This window comes from Motacilla alba, chromosome 7, assembly GCF_015832195.1.
Source record: "Motacilla alba alba isolate MOTALB_02 chromosome 7, Motacilla_alba_V1.0_pri, whole genome shotgun sequence".
In the NCBI taxonomy this organism is placed as follows: domain Eukaryota; kingdom Metazoa; phylum Chordata; class Aves; order Passeriformes; family Motacillidae; genus Motacilla; species Motacilla alba.
The window spans coordinates 34901229-34924610 of NC_052022.1; positions in this window are offsets into that span (position 1 = coordinate 34901229).

Here is a 23382-nt window from a genome sequence, read left to right on the forward strand (position 1 = left end):
GTGGAAAGCTGCTTTCAAGGCGTCGGAGAAGCCCCATTTGATGCATCAGTTTGTGGGATGGACTGTGCCTCCTGGGGTTTGAGCAAGGTTTTAACTTAGCCTGCCTGGAGCCCTGGGGGTGGTTCAGCGAGCATCTGCCAAGGCTCCTCAAAGGTAGAAGTGAAGCTGGCGCCTATTAGTCAGAAACCACCACAAAGCCGAGCAGCCGGGGGATGCTGGAGCCCTGGGTGAGCTATTTAACACCTGCCAGCTCTCGGAGCAACCGTATCCTATGAGGCTGTTTCCACTTGCACTTGTGGTTAGCAAAACCAAACCCCAAACCTTCAGCAATTAACACTTTTACTCCAAGGTTTCTCCTGCACAGGACTGTCCTTGCACGTCCAAACCTTGCAGAGGGAAAATGAGTGCTGGAACAGGTTGAATGCTTCAAATGCATGGGTTTTTTTGGGTTTTTTTTTTTGAGGCTTTGCTTTCAGGAAAGCCAGATGTGGCTCAGCCATGGGGAGAAAGGGATCAGGGAGATGAAAAGATGGCACAAGAAAAGGAGACTGCTGAGAATGCATGGCCTGTGCAGAGCAAAAAAATCTTTCTGGGTACTCCAATTCCTTTGAAAATCCAAAGCCATGGGGATAAAGCAGTGAAGTGTCTTCCTTTTAGCTTCATTTAAAATACCCTCCAGCCTGTGATCATTTAAAGAGGGGCTAAGGAGGGGGATTAATCCACATTCCCCTAAAGCAGCTTCCTGCCTGAAGGGCTGTCTGCTCCCTCCTGTTTTGGCTCCCGTAGCCCAGTTCAGACACAAGGCAAGAGCTGCAGCCTGAGCTCTGTCCTTCAGCCCGCCCTTGCTGCAGCAGGGCTGCCTGGAAATGCACTCCCAGTTCCGAGGATGCTGTTTCACTGTGCTCCTCTGTGAATTCTGCCGCCCTGAGGATGGCACAGGGCTGCTGCCAGGAGAAAGCTGCTTGGGAAGGGGAAAAAAAAATTCTATAGACCTTGGCTTGCTGCTCTGGCTCCTGCCAGGCCAGGGGCAGGGAGGGGAAGGTAACAGGGAACAACTTTTTGGAGGGAGGGGGTCCCCTCTGCACCCCGGCCCAGGGAATAGAGGACATGACAAAGAGCTGCTTCTGCATATCCAGACCCCTTCTGGCCCCTCTCCCTGTCCCTCCCCCACAGCAATATGGACTACATAAGATCCTTAAAAGGCTCTGGAAACAGAAATATTTTTAAACCAAGAGTGCCACGGGTAGTCCTCTTTAACGAGAGAAACGAGAGAATCGTGCACTTGGGAGAAGCAGCAAATATTTATGTATGAGCTGCAATTATTAAATTCTCTTTCATGGTTGACCTCCTTTATTTCTTTTTTCTCCTTTCAAAGGGTTAAATGGCTTAGAGGCAAACCGGCTTTGGCTCAGTGTTTGAGGCTGCTCTAGACCAGGCATCCCCAGTAATCCTGCTGTGCAAACACAGCCCATCACAGACCCGTTCCCCACCAGCCATCTCAAACCTCCCGAGCAGGAAGCCCTGGCTTTGCCGTGCACTTAAATCAGCACAATAAAATAAAATGGGGGCAGAGAGCTGAGCTAACCCACCTGTGCCAGCCTGGGAGCAGCCAGGCCATTCAGCAATTCAGCCCGCCTTGGTCATTAGTGGGGGGCAGAGGTGGGAAGGGAGAGAATGAGCAACAACACGGGGCTGGGGGAGAGGAAAAAATACCTGTACACGGCAGACCCAGCAGGGGAGTCTGTCCTGTCCCCTCCAAAAACAAGATACAAGCTCACATACATCGGGGGCTCCCAAGGACTGCTGTGCAAGGGTCTAACTGAAGTCCCTGGTGCAATCCTCTGCTGCCTGAATTACACCAATGTCTCTCTGTGGCTGCTGTGGGACACGCTGGTTAATGGCTGCATGGCTGGCATCTACAATTCATCAGTATATATTTACATATATATTTAATGTATGTTTACATCTATCTATCTATCTGAAATATGTGCACACACACACATATATATATACATATATATATATATATGTATGTATCAGTGATGTATATTCACATAAGGCCTTCCAGCTGGAAAGTGCCACTGGGGGCAAATACCAAAACACTGTATAAAAGCAGTGATGAGCAAATTCAGATGCTTTTTAGGCCTGTTTTGGCTCCTGAGAGCAATCGGTAGTCCCCCCAAGCTATTTTGATGGCGGCATCTGACCTTCAACAATTGCCCCTCGCTGACCAAACAGGCTGGGGCTTGCATACACATCCCTGTGGGTGCCTAGGAAATAGTATCTTGAAATGATTCTGAATTTATCAAAGAATCTTGAAATGATTCTGAATTTATCAAAGAATCTTAGAACCAATTGGTTTGGAAGGGACCTTAAAGCTCCTCTGCTCTCCCCTCCCCATGGGCGGGGGCAGTGTCCAGCAGTCCAGGTTGTTCCAAGTCCCATCCGCTGTGACCTTGAATGTTTTTCCCATGGGGTTTCACCCGTCCCACAGCCACGGGAGGTGGCTCCAGTGCTGTGCTGGGAATGCTCTCCCAGAAGGTTTCCCTGCTCCGCTTTCGCTGTCCCGGCAGCGAGCGGGTGCCGGACCTCGGCATGACAGATGGGAGGGAGCAATCAGGCCTGTCATATTCCTGCCTGACTGACAGGGTAAGTTAGACTGCATTCCTGCCTTTCAGTTGTCAGGAGAGCGTGGAAAGAAGATATTTATCGCATTAGCCCTGCATGATCAAGGAGAAGCCTGGCTGTTTAGGGATGCTTTATTAATGAATGCTAGAGGACATCTACCCCTCCTAACGTACAAGTGGCTCCTCACTGAAAAATGCAGGGAGATAAACAGCCAAGTCCTCTGTCTTCTCCGGCTCTTCAGTAGGTGTGTTACACTTGACATGGGTTATTTATGAGTCTCAGATAGTGCCCAAGGCTAAGCCTACCACTGCCATTAAAAAATAAAAGCACACGTAACCAACAGTAGCGCTCTGCTGCAGGTTTAATAACGCGGATGTCTTTCTCGTGACTTAAAAGGCGCAATCCAAAGTGTATCAAAGTCGAGGATAATTTTTCTATTGACTTCAAAGGGTTTGGGATCAGGCTTAATAACGCAGCTGGTACCTCACCCCCCTCCTTCCCAGCCTCCTCCCCCAGCACCTGCTCTGGCTGGAGGCGCACTGATACCTTAGACAGAGCCAGCACTGCTGACCTGCTCCATTTGGAACATGCTGCCGGAGCGCTCCCCAAAAACACCCCATCCTTCCCTGGTGCCCCTGGGGAATGCTGCCTGGGGGAGTGGAGAGCCAGGGGAGTCTTCTTCCCTGACTGACTCTTTCTCAGCAGTGCACTGACAGCTTGCTCGAAGCTTAGAGCGAGTCAGCTCTCCCACCTTTCCCAGGCACTGGAAACTCCTCTCATTCCAAAATGTGAACACAGAGCTAGAGAACGGCCTGGGCTGGAAGGGAGCTTAAGGCCCATCCAGTTCCACCCCCTGCCTTGGGCAGGGACACCTTCCACCATCCCAGGCTGCTCTGAGCCCTGTCTAACTTGGCCTTGAACTCTTCCAGCCACAGCTTCTCTGGGCAAGTTGTACCAGGGCCTCACCACTCTCACAGGGAAGAATTTTTCCTGATGTCTAATGTAAACCTACTCTCTGTCAGTTTGAAGCCATTCCCCCTTGTCCTTTCAGGCCCTCCTGGCCCGTGTAAATAATCTCCCTCAATCTTTCTTGCAGGCTCCCTTCAGGTACTGGAAGGCTAAAATTAGATCATCTGGAAGGTTTTTTTTTCCAGACTGAACAACCCCAATTCTCCCAGCCTTCCCTCCCAGCAGAGCTGCTCCATCTCTCTGCTCATCTCAGTGGCTTCCTCTGGACTGGTTCCAACAGGGCCACGTTCTTCCTGTGCTGGGCCCCCAGGGCTGGAGGCAGCTCTGCAGGTGAGGTCTCACCTGAGGGGGGCAGAGGGACGGAATCCCCCCTCCCCTGCTGCCCAGGCTGTGGGATGAGCCCGGGACACGTTTGGTTTCGGGGCTGTGAGTGCACATGTCCAGCTCATGTCCAGCCTCTCCCCCTCCGCACCCCCAAGCTGCTCTCGATTCATCCATCAGGAAGCTGTGCTGCCATGAGGGAAAGCCTTCCCCAGGGCTTCACCTGCCTGCCCTTCTCTCTCTCCCCCAAACCCTCACACACCTGTTAATTTCAACACACAAATAGCAGGGGGAAAAAACCAGAAAGCCTCATCAGCGAATCACACTTTGTGTTAAGCAACGAGCCATATTTACATCCATGGCATTCCCTACAGCTTATCCAATCCTGCCACAACTGAACAAAGGGCAAGCTTGCCATGAGAAGGCACACAGTGGCCCTACAGCCATCCTCTACCATCCCACGGCAGCATCTTCCCCTCCAGCAGGAGCAGAGCAGGCGGGGCAGGTAAGTGATGTATGGTTTCCATACCTCGCTGTCATGTTGCTCTCTTGTGCCAAAGGCCTGGATTTTACAGCCAGCCTTCATTTCCACAGCAAACCACGACGGGGAGGCCCCGGTGACCGCAGGGCTCCGTGAGCTGGGTCCTTAGGGCTGCTAATTAAAAGCAAAGGGCTGATGGCTCCGAGTGTGTGGCCAAGCAGGATGAGGAATGCTGCTGCAGTGGGAATCCAGGCACAGGATGAGCCTCTGCACAGACTGCAGAGCTCATAACACCTGGGAATGCATGGCTGGAGTGCAGCCTTTGGAAAGAGACCTAAGGAAAGTCCAGTTCTCCATGAGCTGCTGGCATTTTAACCCTCCTAACACAAGGCAAGGCACTGGTGTGGTCCACAAGTGATGCTGCAGAGCTGTAGCCAAACCTCAGGGCACCTCCGCAGGGGCTGAGGTGTCCGTGGCGAAGCTGCAGCAGGGGAGAAGAGCAGGTGAAAGCGCAGAGGGCACTCGATGGCTGCACCACAAAGCTGCTTTTAAAATGAAACTGCTGAAAGAGCTTCTGCCTCCTTCTCCGCCCGTGCTCACTGCTCGCTGCCAACACATGGCAAGTGTTCTGTAAAGTGCTGCTCACTTGCTCTGCGGTTGCTCACGGCAGTTTGATTTGGATAAGAAAATTGAAACAGTCTTCTGAAGATGAACAGCCTTCATCCCATGCTACCTCTTTTTTTTTGTGTGTTTTTCTCTTAATTCTTCTTATTTTTCCCCTTCCAGAACAGCAGTATCCTTCCAAGGGCCAAGCCCTCAGGACACCCTGAGCACCAATGCATTTTCCAGGAGGCAGTGGCTGCTCCTCAGCTACCCTTCTGTCACACACACAACACCAAAACAAATCTATCTGTGACTTCTACCAGCTCCAGACCCTGTGGACACATCAACCCTCGTGAGCACCTTCATGCAAAAAGAATAAATTTGCCCTCAAACGAGTGGTTTTGGCAGCACCGTGGTCAGGTGAACCATGCTGGATTTATCCCACCGTGCTGGATTTATTCCACCATGCCAGGTACCAGCCCAGGCATGGGTTAAACCAAGCCTTCCCTCCTTAAAACAGGGGAGAGCTTTGCTCCTAAGAACGAAAATCCTGCGGCACACACAGACACTTATTTTAATGACTACACTTTGTTGTAATGTTACCAGATATTTTAAAGAGCGTATCACTCCAGCAGAAGCCACTGCCATCTGTGCTTCCCCAATTAGGAATGCAAGCAAATATGTATTTTACAGTAACATCAATAAAATATAATGCGCAAGCGATGTGTCTTTGGTTTTGGTTTTTTTTTTGTTTTTTTTTTTTTTTAAAGACACAAATTAGGGAACCAGTCAGTCTTGAAACTGCAGAATTCCCTTGCAGGAAGAATGAGGTTTGTAACCAAAAGAACAATCCAAGCCAGGCCTCTGTCGCAAGGATTTCAGTTTTCAAAGCAGAATAAATGGGCTTTAATATCTTCTTTTTAAGTGTATCATCAGTATGAGAAGACGGCCTACACTGTTATTTAAAAAGAAACCCTGCTTGCCAGGCTATTCATTAGTGAGCATCCTGTAAGAGGTGCCTGAAACCTGCCTCCTGTCAGAAGACAGGTGTTGAGCCTTTTCCAAAATCTCCGCTCTTCTTTTCCCCCACTGCTGGCTCAGATCAGTCACCCACAAGCTGAGCCGCTGTAAGTCCGTGATTAAGGGAGGAAAACACCTGCTTCCCAATTTCTTGCAACAAGGAGACCTGGGTGCTCTGCAAATATTTTCGCTTGTTTCCAGAAATTCCTTTCCCTGGCGGAGCCAGACCACTGCCACTCCCGTCACCCCGCAGCTCCCCGGGGACAGGAAGAGAACCTTCCAGAGGGCAGGAGGGGAAAGCGCCAGGGCAGGGAAAACAACATCGCGGAGGAGCAGAGAGGGCGAGGATGGCCCGGACGGGGCTGGAGAGGCCAGCCCGGGAGAGCGGGGGATGCCCGCGGGGGGATACCGGGCTCTGCGGGGGATGCCAGGGGGATGCCAGGGGGATGCCGGGCTCTGCGGGGGGATGCCGGGCTCTGCGGGGGGATGCCCGCGGGAGGATGCTGAGCCCAGCGGGGGGATGCCGGGCTCCGCAGGGGGATGCCAGGGGGATGCCAGGAGGATGCCGGGCTCTGCGGGGGGATGCTAGGGGGATGCCGGGCTCTGCGGGGGGATGCCAGGAGGATGCCGAGCCCAGCGGGGGGATGCCGGGCTCTGATGGGGGATGCCAGGCTCTGCGGGGGGATGCCCGCGGGGGGATGCCGGGCTCTGCAGGGGGATGCCAGGGGGATGCCGGGCTCTGCGGGGGGATGCCGGGCCCTGAAGGACGATGCCGGGCTCTGCGGGGGGATGCCGAACCTCGCGGGGGATGCCAGGGGGATGCCAGGGGGATGCCAGGGGGGTACCAGGGGGATGCCGGGCCCCGCGGGCTCTCTCGGGCGGTGCTAGGCGGGCTGCCAGCCGCAGGGCGAGGGCTCTCAGCAGCCCGGGGAGGTGTTTGAAATTGGATGGAGCCGTTAGAAACCTCCAGCCTGCCGAAGCAGCGCTTCGCACTGCGGTCACTCGCCTCCGTCTGCCTTCCTTCTTCTTTTTCTTTTTTCTTTTTTTTTTTTTTCTTTTCCCCCCCATCCAACTGTGTCTTAAACTGTTGCTCCAGAACACGCAGCCCCCAGAGGGGAGAGGGGGGGGATCAACCCAAACAAAGTAAAACAGGAGCATATTGTCTGCGGCTGCCAGCAAGGCATCCCCTCCCTATCTCATACTTAATGCCATAATGAATCTTCCCCTAGGAGCTTTTATGGTTTAAGGCTTACTGAATAATAACATAACACAGAATACACACAAAGCCACATTTTTCTCTCTCCTCCTCTTTTTTTTTCTTTTTTTTTTTTTTCTCCTTCAAAATACGCATCTGATCAAAAGCCAGGCTGCAATTAAAACGTAGCATGGTTTGGGTTTGGTTTTTGGTTTTTTTTTTGTTTTTTTTTCCATGCCACTAGAAGGTATTTCAGCAGCAAATGAAAGCTGAGACAATGTAAATATTTTCTCCGTGAGGGTAATTATAAAGGTTATACTTTATAAGTCTTTGTGCTTTAGCACTTTGACCTTTTAAATGCATTTTAAGTTAAATTACTATGTAAAATAGCTAAAAATTGTGTGTGTCACACGGAGTTTTACCTGCTTGACAACAAAGAGTGCAGGACCTGCCTTGCTCACAGCTTCCCATCCTGGCATTCCCTGACCCCGGACGCAGCCGGGCTGCACTCACGTGAGCATCTCCTTCACCAGCTCAGCCATGGATAACTCACCTGGTGAGGACCTCAGAGCCCCCCTGGTGAGGCTGGGGAGACCAGAAACAAGGCACCCTGCACTGGCAGGGAAAGCCATCCTGCTGCTGTCATCCAGGAATTTCAGCAACTCCATGGCAGAGTGAAGTCCTGCTGTGACCTCTGCTCCTCCCTCTGCTGTAACTTTGTGGTGTATTCCTGTACTCAGGAGTGCCTGGCACAGCTGGAGGCTCCACACCCCCTGAAGGAGCAGAGGCAGGGCAGTGAACCCAGCTGACCCACGTGAGGTGCAGGAGAAGCAGCCTGAGCATCTGCAAGGTCCTCACGCCTCGCCAGGCGGTGGCTGGTGTCAGTCACGGCCTCTGAGGAAAGAAAGGTTTGTGGGACTAGAGTATGAATTCTGTTTCCTGGCCGTGCAAACCCAAGTTCAAGACGCTGTGCTTCTTGCTGATGTGCAGAGACCCCTTCAGTCCCTTGGTGAAGAGGGACATTCTCAGCAGGAGCTTCTCTATTTCCATCAGCTGGAAAAATTTCAAATATGAAAAAAATCTTCACTCTCCACAGAGCCTCGTGTACAGGAATAGTTACGGTGCTCCTTGTGGCAGGGGGATGCAGTATCTCCCTTGAAGCCCTGACAGGAGTCACTCACTCACAACTAAAATTAATTACATAGCTGAGAGATGTCCCTGAGCCTTGCTAATGGAGAAATAATTCATTTTGATGGTCATCTTCGTTTCTTCATTTCTGTCTTAACCACAGCGTGTAAGGCTGGAAGAGCATGTGTTCCACTTCAGTTAATTACTCTGGCACACACACAGATCCATGTGCCTCACAATTAATTACTCAGAGCTAAGGAGTTCACAGGACCTCCACCAGAGCCATTTGGCTCTTGATTTTCCCGTGCCCATTTGGGAGCCCTTTCCAAGGAGAGGCAGGCACTGGTTTTTTTTGGTGCTCTGGCAGCCGCAGGCAGGTGATGTCTGGCTGGTGGGGAGGTCAGGTGAGGAAAGTGCCTGCTTTTGCCTCCTCAGCTACCTCTGATCTCTCATCAGCCAAAGATGAAATACCAGGCAAGAGGGAGCTTGGGCCTGGCCAAGTGCAGCTGCTCTTATCTCCTTGGGTAGGAGAAGAAATCCTTGGCAGCTGCAATTAAATCTTAAGTGCCTCCAGAAAAAAAAGTTTTGCATGGGAGGCAGCCCAGAGGAGCTGCAGTTCTGGAGAAATGCCTTTGCTGCTGCAGCTCTTGCCCTCCAGAAATAAGGAAAACAACATTTGCATGGCTCCCCTTGGCTGTTTCTGTTGTGTGCAGCCTGTCAGGCCTCCTGGGAAGAGCTGCTGTCGTAATACGACACGAAAAGACAACACGGACACTGCTGCTCTCCAGGTGAACAAAAAAGAGGGACCTTTATTTTCTGACTCCAACATTTATAGTTTTCCAAAAGTGACAGTGGATTGGAGGGTGACAGTGCCACCTCTCCAATGACACTGGACAGACCAAGAGTCCATCAATTCTCTCCTCCTCCATGAAAGAATGCAAAACATAAGTTGTTTACAGAACTGTGTGTGAGAAAGTTTGTTACAAGAACGCAAACATCAGAAGGCTTAGCAAAGTCTTAGAAAATCAGGGTGACAAGCTGCCTCCTCTCTGGGCTCGCTTGGGGGACAGGGCAAGCAGGAGGTGCCACCTGCAACAGGCCAAGGAGAGGCATCAAGGGAAAACTGCTGAACAGCAGGGGGACACAGGCATGGGATTAACCCTTTTGAAGGCCCTTGATGTTGTGCTGTCTTTGTTGTAAGTGTCTACTGAGACTGAGGAAACTTCCCTCAAATGACCTGGGCAGCATGTGCACGTCTCAGGACAGATGAAGGCACCTTCAGCAGCCAGTTCTGGCCAAGCTTCCAGGGATTCCCAAGGGCCTTCTACCTCACTGGCACTTGGACACTCCCCTGCATAGCCAATGCAAGACTTTATGACCCGTTCAGGAATTTATTTTACACACTGATGAGATCTGAACTGAGATCAAGTCCCAGGTGCAAACAAGGATGAGGGAGGACATTACAATATCCATGTGGGAATTCATGGATCCCATTGAGACCACACCGAGCTGCTGCATTATGTTTATTTTGAATGTAGAGGCTTGTGCTTAGCGACAGGTTGCCAGTGTCCATCTGTAGCTTGTTTTTTGTTTTCATCCGTGCTGCACATTTGTGTGACAAGACGTGGGCATGTTCAGCATGGAACAAACCTGCTTGTTTTTCACCTCCAGTCTACCCACAGGGAAGGCTTGGCAGATCCTGAGCCAGCAGCACTTTCCTAAAGGCACCTGGAGAAGCTCAGCATCCCCATCCACTGCCCCAGGCATGTGGGGCCAGGCAGGAACAAGCCCTGCCCCGTGCAGGCAGCCTCCTCTGGCCAGGAGTAAAAAATCCCACTGATTCCTGATGCTCTAGCAGAGTTGGGATGACTTTTTCCAAATATTGCAGCTATAAGAGACATTAGCCCAGTACATGCCTAACCTCAGTGAAGCAGTAAAGCTTTTGCTCTGTTAAATAACAGCTGGATCCATTGACTCTGGCACCTTCCCAGCAGGCCTGGAGCTGGGCATGTATTAATTATCTTGGTCAGTTAATTAAGCATGCAAATATTTTTTTTCCTCCCTGCTGAGGCCTTTTCTAGCATTTAGAAGAAACATTTAAATGTGGTAATGGCCCATCCCTGAGTGCCCCCCAGCCGTTTAAACTTCAGGCTGCCACAAGCTGCCCACAGCAGACAGGATGGGGAGAGCAGGCTGGCTTAAAAGCAGATTTAAGGATTATCACAGCCCTCCAAGCAAATCGAGAAGCACGCATGCATGCAGCTAACCAACAAGTATGTTTGAGTGGCAAATGAACCTCCTTCAGTTAAAAGGGAAAAAAAAAAAAAGTAGATTATTTTTAAAGCAATTTCTTTAAGAGAAGAGGGGAAGAGCTGGATGTTACGCATTTACAATAACAAGTAAGGAGTGAGCTCTGCCTGGTCTCAAAAATAAGAGGCAAAGCCATGCTGGTATCCCCCTGCAGCCACTGCAAGCAAGCTGGTGCACGCAGGGTGCATCTTGCAGAAACCTGGATTTTGGTTTTCCTTTTCCTGCTCTGTCCTCTGCAGAGAGGAGCTCCTGATTAGGGCCCAGGGGGAAGAAGCCCCAGGTGGGATATCACAGATGAATCCAGGGCTCTTACATCCCTTAGGCAAGGCAGAGGCTTCACCTCTCCTCGGCCAAAGCCGTGCCCGAGGTGCCCTTCTCAGGTGCCAAGCGCCACACAAGGCGCATGCTGCCGTCAGATGGCAACGTAGGAGAGCCAGGAGTTGTGCCAAGGCTCTGGCTGGGGTGGGAAAGGAAAAAAAAAAAGGCAAGAAAATAAAATAATCACCCACGCAGAGCAGCCTTTCCTCGCAGGCTTGCCGACAGCAAAAAAATTTGTTGGTGTGCCCTGAAACAGCACCTGAGCATCCCAAAAATGACAGAGAGGAGCCAAGCAGGAGGCTGCTGGGCCAGCTGCTGGCCTCGGGTGCATGGGCTTCCCTTCTGCCACCTGCACTTTTCAGGAAAACCTTGAAAGCAACAATCTCCCTGGACACAGAAGCTAACACTTTTGAGGCTCTTTTATTACTAAATTGAAATTCTCACAGTAACTCAGCTAAGGGGGAAAAAAAAACCCTCAATGGCAGCAATTTGTCTGCAAGACACAGACAAAGCACACCTGGGGGGGCTGCAGCCTGTGCTCCCCAGGAAGGTGTGTGGGAGGGGAGCAGGGAAGCAGCTGGCTCTCAGGATGGCTTTGGAGGGATGGGAACAAATGCTGGAGCCAGCTTGCCCCACCTGCAGTAACACTAGGGAATTGGTGTTTTCAGGGGATGTCAGAGAATCCCAGAATGGTTGGGGTTGGAAGGGACCCTAAAGCTCATCCAGCTTCACCCTGTGCCATGGCAGGGACACCTTCCACTATCCCAGGCTGCTCCAAGCCCTGTCCAGCCTGGCCTTGGACACTGCTAGGGACGGGGTAGCCTCAGCTTCTCCAGGCAACATCAAAAAGTGACCAAGAAGAGGTGAAAAAAGAAGCTGTAGATGATTTTTACAGCTGCTCCTGTTGCAGGAGCTACACACAAGCTCTGCTGGGACAGCTGGCATGGCCCATGTCCAGCCTCAGCTCTGTCCTGGGCTCTCACACAACCTGGAGCAATTCCCTTCCTCCCCATGGAGCCCTGTTTAAGCAGAAAGAGTTTCCAAGTAGATACAGCACCTGGGGGAACAGGGCCAGGGGGGTATGATCTCCAATATGGTGTTTTCCATAATAATAACCGTGGCTGGATGTCACCCACCTGAGCTCTGACACAAGCTCTGACAGTCTGGCCAGCAGTCCAATTCATTTGTTGACATCCTGAGAGGCCCCACCCCATCACAGCGAGCTGCTTCTTTTCATCAACACAGTGGGAGGCTTGAGTCATTTCAGAGGCTCCCAGTGAACTCCTCAGAAGGTCAATCACCCCAGCAGAAGGCTGGGAAAGGTTTAGGATCTTTAATGACCTTATTAACACGAGCCGGGCTTTCCTACCAGGACTGGGACTGCTCTGAGATTGGGCTCTGCTGCAGAAAGCTGAGCACAGGGGGCAGGTTTGTGGAATCATTGCTGTGGTGCTGTCTCTTCAGAAACAAGCGAGGCAAGAGGAAAAGCCAAACTATCACAGACAAGGAATATTATGGTACTTCTCTGCACGCTATTGACTCCTAGAGGATGAAGTGAGGACTCGGGTCACGTTGTAAAAGACAGACCCCTCGTGCTGTGGAGAGCAGCCCCCGGTTACACTCAGTGCCCGGCTCGCAACACCAGCACAGGAGAACAGACCTCCAAATTCCCCAAAGGATAAACACAACAGAACCCATCAAACACCTCCACAGCCGAGAACCCAAACTTTCCATTCAGGACACACCAAAGCGGGGTGCAGCAGACTTTTAAACCAAAGCCACTGCCCTCCTAGCAAACCCCACACCTCAGGTTGCAGCTGATGAAAGCTGTTAATGCAACCACCCTCAGCTGCAGCCAAATCCCAAAGCCTCTGCAACACCGGGCATTTCGTCAGCATCCCAAGTGCTTTCAGAGGGGTTTTTTTAAGAGGAAAATGTGTACCTCTCATGGTTATGGAAAACCCTGGTTCAGCAACACTTAGCAGGCTGAAAGACCCAGAGGGAAAACAAACAGATCAATAAAAAGTCCCAGTTCAGGGTGATTTTTCTTTAAAACCATTATCTTTGTTTCTGCAGGGTTTTGCTCATAAATTTTGAATACAGGACAGAAGCCTGTGTACTGGGAGTTTTGGAATCCGAACAAGGGCAAGGCATTGGCAGCACCCCTCACCCTCAGGTACTTCCCTAGCTCCACACCCCTTCTTGTCCCCCTCAAATTAATTTCAGCTACAGCTGTCCTGTGAGGCTGCAGTCACCACTCCTCCATAGGAGCAGGAATTAGCCAGCAGGGCTCAGATATTCCTGGCCTCGCATAGAGGACTCTTTTTGTGGGTTTGTGCTGTTTTTCAGGTCTCACTAATGAGGAGCGAGCTAGAAACCTGTTGGGTGTTTTTGTGATTCTTTTGTCCCCAGCGGGTTCAATGGATTATCATAGCTTGTGTTAGGGACTTCAGCCTCCATCTGGGGAAAAACACCTTGTTTTCCAAGAGTGCCATTGGAGTTGGAAAACTCCTGTCTTGCGAGTAAAAGCTCATGGCAGTAAAGAGGTAGGAAAAAGTGGAAGCTGAGCACTTTCAGCTGGAAACAGCAAGAATCAGAGCCCTAAACACTGGCAAGAACAGAGCTAGAGATGGTGATGGACCGTCAGATCTTCTTGTTTTTAACTTATTACTGCTTGGTCAGTTATCATTTGGCTTTGTTGGTTTTGGTTTTAATTCCTGGGCTGGATTGTACACTTTGGGTTGCTGTTCTTGATAGTTGATGGGACAAGATCTGCTACTTGTTTTCCTGAATGAATACTTACAGGGTGGGTTGTTGTTTCTTAGTGGTTTGTTTTGCTTTGCCTAAGGATGGTAAATGGAACTGAGTTTTTAAGAGTTTCAAACATTATTAACCTTTATTCACAAATGGTATGAGCTTAGAGAAAATTGCTGCAGGCATCGAGTTTCCATTCCTGCATTCTCAAAGGTTTTGCTGCTATGTTTACGGTACAAGGACAAAGGAACTTCTAAAAGGCTTTCAGCATCCCTGAAAACTCACATTTAAGTGTAGCGACTTGGCTGTTTGAAGAAGGAAGACACCCCAACAATAATGCTTGCAAAGTCTGCAATCCTGCTCCCGGGAGAAGCTCGTGCGAGTATGCATCTCATACTTTCTCAGGCTTAGGAAATAAAAATAAACAAAACTCACAGACTGTGCTCAGGCTTTGGGGAAGCAGCAGAGGTTGTGTGTCAGCAGTGTCCCTTCATGCTGCTGAGCTGCAGTGGTGGGGCCCCCAGGGTCCTTCACCGAGGCTGGGGTACACATGAAGCAACCACGGTGATTTGGTTTCATTTTCCGTGAAGAGCAGGATTGCTGAGCTCTGAAAGCTGAGGGTATGGTGTCCCAGCCAAGCCCAGCTTGCTGAAATGGGTTTGGTTCATTCACAGGAGAGTGACCACCACCCTTTAATAATCCTCCTTCTCACCCAGCACCTGCATCCTGGCACCTTTCAATTCTACTTCACCAACTGCAATATCCAGCAGTTTGATTGCTACCACAGTTAAATGTTATTTGGGAAGTCTGGCCAAGCTGAGGCGATGGGAACTGGTCTCTGGGTTAGCATGGATACAATAGCTTCAGAAAAAAAAAAATCCTCTCCTTCCACCCAAATTGTTCCACTTGTCAAGACACTCACCCCTCTTGTCCCATGCCCAACCCACTATTCTCAAGTCACACTTCAAAGGCAGCTCTTTCTGAGCCCACTCCCAACATTACACATGCTTTGAAGTAGCTGAGCCTCACCTTCATCACCAGTGAGGTGGTTACAAACGGGGCCTGAGGCGAGAAACCCCCTTCTTTGCTAATCCTGCCTCCAGAGGTACTGCCCTCTCCTCATTTTCCTGCCACACCTTGTTAAATACCTGCAGGAAATTGCCTGCTTCCCTAGGGCTCTGCTCCCCAGTGCCTCACACAAATGCAGAGTGAGGATTAAACACCATTATTGGTCTAACCTGGCTGTGCTTTGCACGTGCCTGCTCTGGTGAAAGGGGCTGCAGGTGCTGTAGGGCAACAAACCCAAGGGCCAGCTCTCATTTTTCATAGTTTCCATCAACAAACGGCAGCATTCTCTTAAGAAGGTTAGCCTGGCTGAAGCTCAGAGGAAAAGCCCAGGGGAACAGGCACTGAGGCTCATTGCAGACCTCCATTCTCACTCTTGTGGTGGTGCTGAAACACAGAGAGAGCAGTGTTATACAGGCAGTAACTCTGCAAACATACCTTCCTTTGCCTACAGAAGTAGCCCATCTTCCCTCACCCACCAGCATGATCCAATGGCTGCTGTAATTAAAACGAAGCCAGACTGAACCAATTTGACACTCAAGCAGTTCAGATTTAAAATACTCTCTTGAAAAAACTGCACTTTGCTGTCGAGAGGCAGCACATATGTTTATGTATGGATAATGAGCCTTGCTGGCAAGGACAATTAAGTCTCCTGGAAGCATCTGTGGTCATTCTCCACCTGCATTTCAGAGGGAGGCTCTCTGTAAAATATTTGCCATCCTCTAAGGCAATTGTACCACCCCTTGTACTTGGCTCTGCTGATTCCATACAAGTCTATTCCTTGCCATTTTCCTGATGTGCCTTTGCATTTCAAAGGAGGATGGCAGTCATCACCCCAAGTTATATGTATTTTATTTTTTATTTTATTTTCCTTTTACATCATATTTCTACCTTGAACCTAGTCTCGTGTTTAGTAATAAAGAAAGCATGACCTAAAAGACTGGATTGCCGAGTACAATTACAATTTATCCAGTAGCAATTCCATTCAGACAGGTTTTTCCAGCCTTCCCACATGTCCCAGCTGCCAGCAAAATAGCTCATGGGGTTTTGTAGGTGTGAAAATCCAGCAAGTGCCTGAGAGGAGCTTTTTCCATGTCCAGTGAGGCAGGATGGGGCCAGCCCTGCCCGGTGACAAAAGGTCCAAACCAGATCAAGTGACGTCACCCATCTTCACTGCCAAAAATGACCACATTTCTGGGTGTTTGTGAGAATTTTTTCAGCCCCCTAGGCGGGATTCTTTACCTCTGGAAAAGAGTGCTATTGAACTTGCTTCCAGCAGCTGGCCCACAGGCTGCCCCAGTGGACTTGGGAGAGGCCAGGGTGGGGATTCTGCTGTGCCTGCAGCCCTACAGCCACAGACTGCGGCTCTGCAGGGAGATTCCCAACAACTCTCTTGCATTTAGCCCAGCAGGATAAATTAGTTGCCTTGAATTAATTTTATTTTAATGAAACCTCCTCTTGCTGCCCTATGGAGCCAGAGCAGTGTTAGCGTGTCCTGAGCTTTGTTCAGGCTGGAGCCATTTCTGACACCTTTCCTGACCCAGGGAGTTTGCCAAGCTCTTTGCCTTTCCAGGAATTCCCACTTGCTCCAGCCCTGGGGATGCCATAGGACCATAAATAAACAGCTCAAGTTGCAAAGATGATGCACAGGTCAGAAGTTCTGTGCTGGGCTGTGCTCTGGCAGGATGGTGATGCACAGCTACCAACCTGTACCCACACCTTACCTAATCCTTTAAAGGACAACTCAACAGAGAAATAACAAAGGAGCCCCGTGCCTGTTGCTTCTGAAAATTTGTATATATGCACACATGCTTTTGGGGCAAAGAACAATACAGCACGGAATCCCCTTCTGAAAGAGTCTCTTCTCCACTCACAGCAATACACTTTTGGTGTTAAATATAGGTTTGTGGGAGTCTTAATACAGTTTGGTTTTTAAAATTTATTTTCAAGAAGCACACTTAGAAACAATTTCCTAGCTGTGGACCCATCCATCTACTTACATTCATCTCCACACCTCTTTCCTCCTGTTATGTTTTTGTCATCTCTGAGGTGTGTGAAATTCTCAAGAGAAGAGTAATGGTCCTGAATGAGAGGCTTGGGAAGAGCAGACAGAGCCTGTTATTAAAGGACTAACTCTGCAGCACTGCACTTACAGAGCAGGGCTGTTTGGGACATTAATCCCAAGCCATGCAGTTCCCCCCCTTAACAGGTTGGTTTTTTTTTCCCTGAATGGATTCTGCTATTTTTTCACTTTATGAAAGTTGACTCTACCCCAAACTCAGGTGAAAGCAGAAGGCAGCACTAAAGCACCATTAAAAGTGACAGAAGGTTCCAGGTCAAGTTGGCTATTGCAGATAAAGCTGCTATCATCTCCCGTTAGTGACTGGGACCCAAAGCCAAGGGTTTTCATTACACGCCATGGAAGAAGTACTTTATAAATCACAATAACTCCTGACACGCAATAACATCCAGTCTTATTAATATAAACTGCAGGGATTTTTTTTTAAAGTCTGCTGGCAGTAAAACCACCCCTTCTATAAAATGTTGGCATTCACACATGCCCTGCAGCTTCTCACAGCACCTTTAAGCACTAAAGATGTTCATTACCTCATACACTGAAAAAAAAAAGAGAGTAGGATTATATTGTTGCTTCAAAATAGCTCCCTTCAACTTTCCTCAAGCTGGGAGGTGCCAGCTGCGGGCACCCCCCAAACCCTGAGGGGGTCTCTGCTCTGCTGGTTTTAGTGCCCTGGCACACAGGTAGGGCTGAATGCTCTGAGCCAGGGCACAGGAGCAGGGCTTTCTTCTTTGCCTTTAGACACAGAGATGTTTTATTTTGTTGCTGTGTTAGAAAGCCCAGCATCTCCCTCAAAACAGCTTTTCCAGACAGGCCATAGCCCCCCCCCCCCCCAACTCAGGGGTTGCAGGTGGGACCTCCTGTGCTGCAGGAAAAGGGCTGGAGCTTCCTGGGAACCGCCCAGACCCCTTTTATCCCCCAGAGTGCTGCTAGCCAAGATCACAAGGTGTCAGCTCAGGTCCCCATTGCTGAAGGGGGGCAGAAGGTGGCCTGTGGCCACTAGGATCCCACAGACTCCTGTTCCCCACCTTGCTGTCTCATGCAGTCCTTCCTCCTCCTCCTTCCCAGCCACAAGGGAACCATTTGTGCTCAGTACCCACAAAACAAAGCTCTCCACCCTACTGAGGCTCTACAAATGCTCTCTTAATAAAAAACAAGCATCAACACAGAAGCCATTTCCCTCCTGTGCAGAGGGAACCTGTGAGCTCCTGCAAGGAGGCAGTCAGAACCAACCAGGAGGATACAGCTGGGATACTGAGAGCACCACGACCCCACTCCTCCAACAAACAAACAACTCTTTACGGTACGTGTGTGCAGTAAACACATTGCAAGAGGCAGATGGTGTTAGAATATAAACACGAGGAAAGAGAAGAGTCTGGCTAGATACCACTTTTCTAGCTTGAAAAAGGGGAGTTTTTTTTCCAAGGTCCCCCTCTTTCTTTTTCAAGGGAACACAACATTGTTGAAGCAGGGAGAAAATGCTACTCCTCTAAATTAACCAACACAAGAGGAAGCAGGAAAGAGATTTGAGCCCAAATTGAGCAACAGAAGGGGATTAGCTCAAGCTTTCCAGCATACTGGAGAGCCCCATCACCATTACCAGCCTGTCTGAGGAGTTTCTCTAGAAGAACTCTTCCATCAGAAAAATTCTGACCAGCCCAGCCACTGCTCTCCTCTCCAGAGTCACAGCAAAGCCACCATCCCTATCCAAATACACCTTGTATTTCAGTTAAAATGCTCGTGGGGTGTTGATCTTACAGAGTTTTGTGCCAATGCTCCCCAGCTGGGCCTCGTGCATACCAGCACAGAATATAGATAAGGATGGGAGAGGAAAGACAAGCCCAAAGCCTCTTTTATTTTCAAGTGACTTTTGATGAGATATGTCAGAAATAGCGGGATCTTTTCCAATGCCTGTCCTACTTTGCAACAATAGCTGCTTGTTGTGCACAGTGAGTCGAGGAGATGCCAGCAGGAATGGTTGTAATACCACTTTATAAGTAAATTAATTCCTTCTAATTAGACTCCTCCACTAAGATATAAGTAGGAATAGCTCATCTTGCAATAAACTTTCACAACCTTTTCTCACACAGACCTGAAAGCCACTTTGCCTGCTTTGCTGTGCATGGAAGGGGCGGGTGGTGCTCATTCTCCCTAACAGATGCACAGATATACACAATTTCTCTACTTCTAGTAATTCCCTGTGCCTCTCAGTACTGCAGTTGGTTTGCAGCTCCAAGGTTTATTCCTCCCCCCATTGGTGGCTCCTGTAAGGTACAATACAAGGAATTCCTGGATGTCACTTGCTGTTATTACAGACACAGTGTTCAAGCACCATAGCAGAAGTCCAAACACCTTTATAAGTTTCATTTGTAATCTTCAGGGCTTTTTGTTTGTTTTTTTTTTTTGGCAGTTTGTGCTTTCTTGCTGCAGGGAATAAAACATGTTTTCTATCTGCACCGTGATAGAAAAAAAGGGGAAGATTTTAGTACTAATTGGATGAAAGGAACAGTGTAAAATTTAATAGAGAAAATAAGTCCAGAAGGGGGAAGAAATTAATGCACCAAAGTCCTGTGGGTGCCCTAAAGAAAGCAAATGTTTACCTGCTCTGAGAATATGTACTTTGAAGGTGCCTTAGCCCAGCAACAAAATTGAGAGCAGTGCAATACACGCTTCCATAAATATTTGCGCTTCGGATCACTCGTTCTCTGGGGTTGTAACATCGTGGCCGGGGTTATATTTCCTTGGTTTATTGATGCGTGTGCCCGGCCCCAGCTGGAGCCGGGATTCCCGGGAGCTGCTGCGGCTGCGGGCAGGAGGAGCGGGCGGTTCGGGGCTGCCGACAGTAGATGTCAGCATTGCCTTGTGCCTCCCCGCTGCTCCGGGCACCACTTAGCGAGGCGCTCACAGAGACAAAAATATTCAACTAATAGGCAACGGCATTTGTTTCAGCTATTCTGCATATTTCTAGGCTTTTTTTTCTTCTTTTTTTAAATCATGTCACCCAATGATTTAGGATGGATAAAAGTGACAGTGGTCTTCTCCCATCAGTTTAATGCTCTGGCAGATGCGCTTTGAAGGTTTCTCTTAAACGATTTTTCACACCTTAACGACTGTGAGAAAGAACAGATAAGAAGTTAATAATTCTTTGTTTGACCGCTCAGGGGCTGTGAAGGGTGGGTGGCCTCTTTTCTCCCTGCTCCCCATCAGCCGGGGCCGTACCTCTAGCACTGTGCATCCCTTTTCCCAGCCTGGCACGGCTTTCCAAGAAACTCCCGTGCCTTGCGGGAGGCCGCTGATGCCTATTCTCAAATCTCTGCAAACGAGCGGACAAAATCTCCTCCAGCCGCGCCCTCAGCTTGGTTCCCTGAGGACACTCAGTGCAGGGACAGGGACAGGGACAGGGACAGGGACAAGGACAGAGGCTCTCTCCTGCTGCCTGGTGCAGGTAATTCTTTGCTTCGCATTAGGGTGGCAGCATTGGCCGCGCGATGGGGACTGGCGGCGGCCAGGGATGCGCTCGCAGGAGCTGCGCATCCCACGGGAGCTGAGCTGTAAGGGCTGGGCGAGCAGGGGACCGCTCAGGGACAACTGTGCTTAGGGACACCTGAAACCAGAGCCACTCCCGGACAGCTCTGGGATAGGCGATGGCCTGGGGTGGCCCCGGGCAGCTCACATGTATTCAGCTGGTATTCACTGGGCTGAACCCGAGCGTGGTGCTTGCCTCGGTGAGGACACATGTGAGCAGCCAGCCCTGTTGTCACCGCTGTCCCCCTCCTGCTTTCAGTGGTTTGGAAAGGGGAGAGAGGCAGTTCGGCGACAGAAAGTTCCTGCTGGAGTGTGGGGCAATAATGCTGATGAAAGGAGCTTCATCCAGAGAGCGTTGGAGTGAGAGCAAAAGAAAGCAGTCTCCACCTATGCTGTGTCCTCACAACCCCTCCTGTGCTTCCCCAGGCATGGAGAGAGAACGGGAATGCTCGGCAGAAGAGGAGCAGTTAAATGGAGAAGAACCAGAGACAGGATTCCGTGGTGCATTTATTTACGTTGGAGACTTTAGTGATAATGGAGTGCTGGTAAAGATGAGAAAGGATCCTTTATCTTGGAAGATTTCACCCATCCCAACTTCTACCACAGCCCCTCTCACAGCAAATGTTTTCAGGAGGGCATCCCTCTGCTTGGGGGCTTTCTGGATTTTGAGTATCTAAAAGTTTAATAGCTTTTTGAGAGACTGACAACACATCACAAAGTCTTCCAGTCTTGCTCCACCAGAGCTCTTGGGATTCTAGAGTGGCATTGAACTGTTCTGCCAGAGCCACACTCTGCCACATCTGAAAGTTTCATTTCAATTTGCACACCCTGGAGCAGCACCATTTATGAGCGTGCTTTACTGGTGGGAAATATCATTTGAAGATTTTCATTGTCACCTTAAAAATGTACTTTTTTTTTAAAAAAGCTACAGTATATGGAGTAGCTGACAATTTTTTGGGGGCTGCAGACTCACAGAAGCCTTTGGATGTGAGAGCCTTCATACAGTGCACGCGGGGTGAAATCCACAGATCAGAACTTTCCATTATAATTGCACACAATTGTTTGGACTGATCACAGCATCCTTCATTTCTGTGGTAATTGCACTGGCCCTGAGTGCCATGTACTGACATCCCAGAATCTTCCTGGTACTCAGTAACTGCTTCTGATCAATGCTGATGTGAATGAATTAAAGTTAATAATATTTCCTCCTATTAGGGCAACGGTTGCTGGGCTCTAATTCAATCCTGCCAGACTGGGCAGGTGCTTGTACTTTGGATGTGAAAAGAGACATGATTTAAGGCCCTGGTGAACAGGCTGAAATCCTTTTCTTCTGGAAAGGAGGGAGAAGGGGGAAGTAGGGCTTGCTTGTATGCTGGAGAAATACTTTACAAAAGTATTACATTAAAAAACATATGTTTTTTAATGGTTGTTTTATCACGTTTGTTAACATGATAAATGGTAAAGAAGGGATTTTAAGATTAAAAGCTTTACTTGGTTTTGTGTTTCTGTACCAGAAGGAAGAAAAATGCTAATTTTAATTTATCTCTATGTTACGTAATGGCTCATGTCAGGATAGGTAGCTCTATAATAAAAAATATACCTGTATATTGCATGAAGTCAGCATCAAAGTGCTTCAAAACTCCTGAACATGTGTTTATACCACTCTAGAAGCCCAAGTTCACCGTTGTCTTGAACTTTGTCTCATTGCAAAGCAGATGCAAAATCTAATTTGTCTTTGCTCTAGACGGTTGAAGCTAAAGCAACGTTACCAGTGAAAACGACAGTATCAGACAGCTGACTGTGGCTCCTGTTCCTTGCTGGTGGTTTCCTTGCAAACTGACAAAAGATATATCCTTGCAAATCATTTTGTAGCCTGCACATGTGTTTAATTAGTCTCCAGCCCACATGAGGAACTGCAAGGAGAAAGATAATTATGCAGGCTTCATGCTGTTTTGAGCTCTTGTGCTTTGCATTTTCTTTTCCAGCATTCAATTAAAAGTTAAGCACTTTTTGAGGCTATCCAAGCAGACAGCTATTGATTCTTCATTCTATAAAAAAAAGTCCTTCTTATAGTTTGTCAATGTGTGCACTTGCTGGCTGAGAGAGAAACTGGGTGGCACCACACATCCCTGGGGAAATACCACAATGACTGCAAGGTGTGTGCTCATACTAAAGGCCAAAACACCTGATAATTTAAAAGCGCTTTTTAGTTTAAAAGTTTTCAAATATTAAAAAAAAGAATAATTTTAATTGCTCACTAAGAGGATATTCTGGGATGCCTGGAGAAGTTTTGGGATGACCCGACTTTTGTAGGAGGATCAGTGTCTCTCCTTTGGCTGTGGACAACATGTATGTGCTCTTGGTACCAGGGCTCATCACTGCCACAGGGGACAAGTTGATGTGGCAACACCTGAGAAGATGGGAAAGGAAGGAATTTTTAATGTTTGATTTTTCAGTATTAACAGCTTGCCTCAACAGCGCTTGGTCTGTGGAAATTTGCTCTGCTTTGTCAGGAGGGAAAAGTTTTCATGGGGTCCCAATACAAAGACCATTGACACCCATAGGATCTTTTCCTTGATTTTAAGAGATCTGGAATCTTCCCTCTAAGAAAGGATCAGACAATCCACTGTTAGAGGAATTTACATGCTTGGAATATAAATTCCCTATGCAGAAGTAGGGATCTTTATGTGGTAATGGCTAAGGAGTAAAGAGGATGGATCAGACAAAGATTATAAATATCCCCGTTAAGGGCTGTTATTATCCCTGATATGATTACAGAAAAGCAGGGAACTTTTATGGGCAGAGCTGGCAGTGCTCACACAGGCTTTCAGCATTGGTAATGGCACGTGGCTTTATGGTGACCAATGTCAAGTGGTCCCTTCTGTAAGGTTCAGATAGAGACCTCCTGTCCTACCAAACTTTCAGATCTCATCCACTGCACTTTGCTGCAGATTGGTATGAGTCTTGGAATCGAAACCAACTGACCCT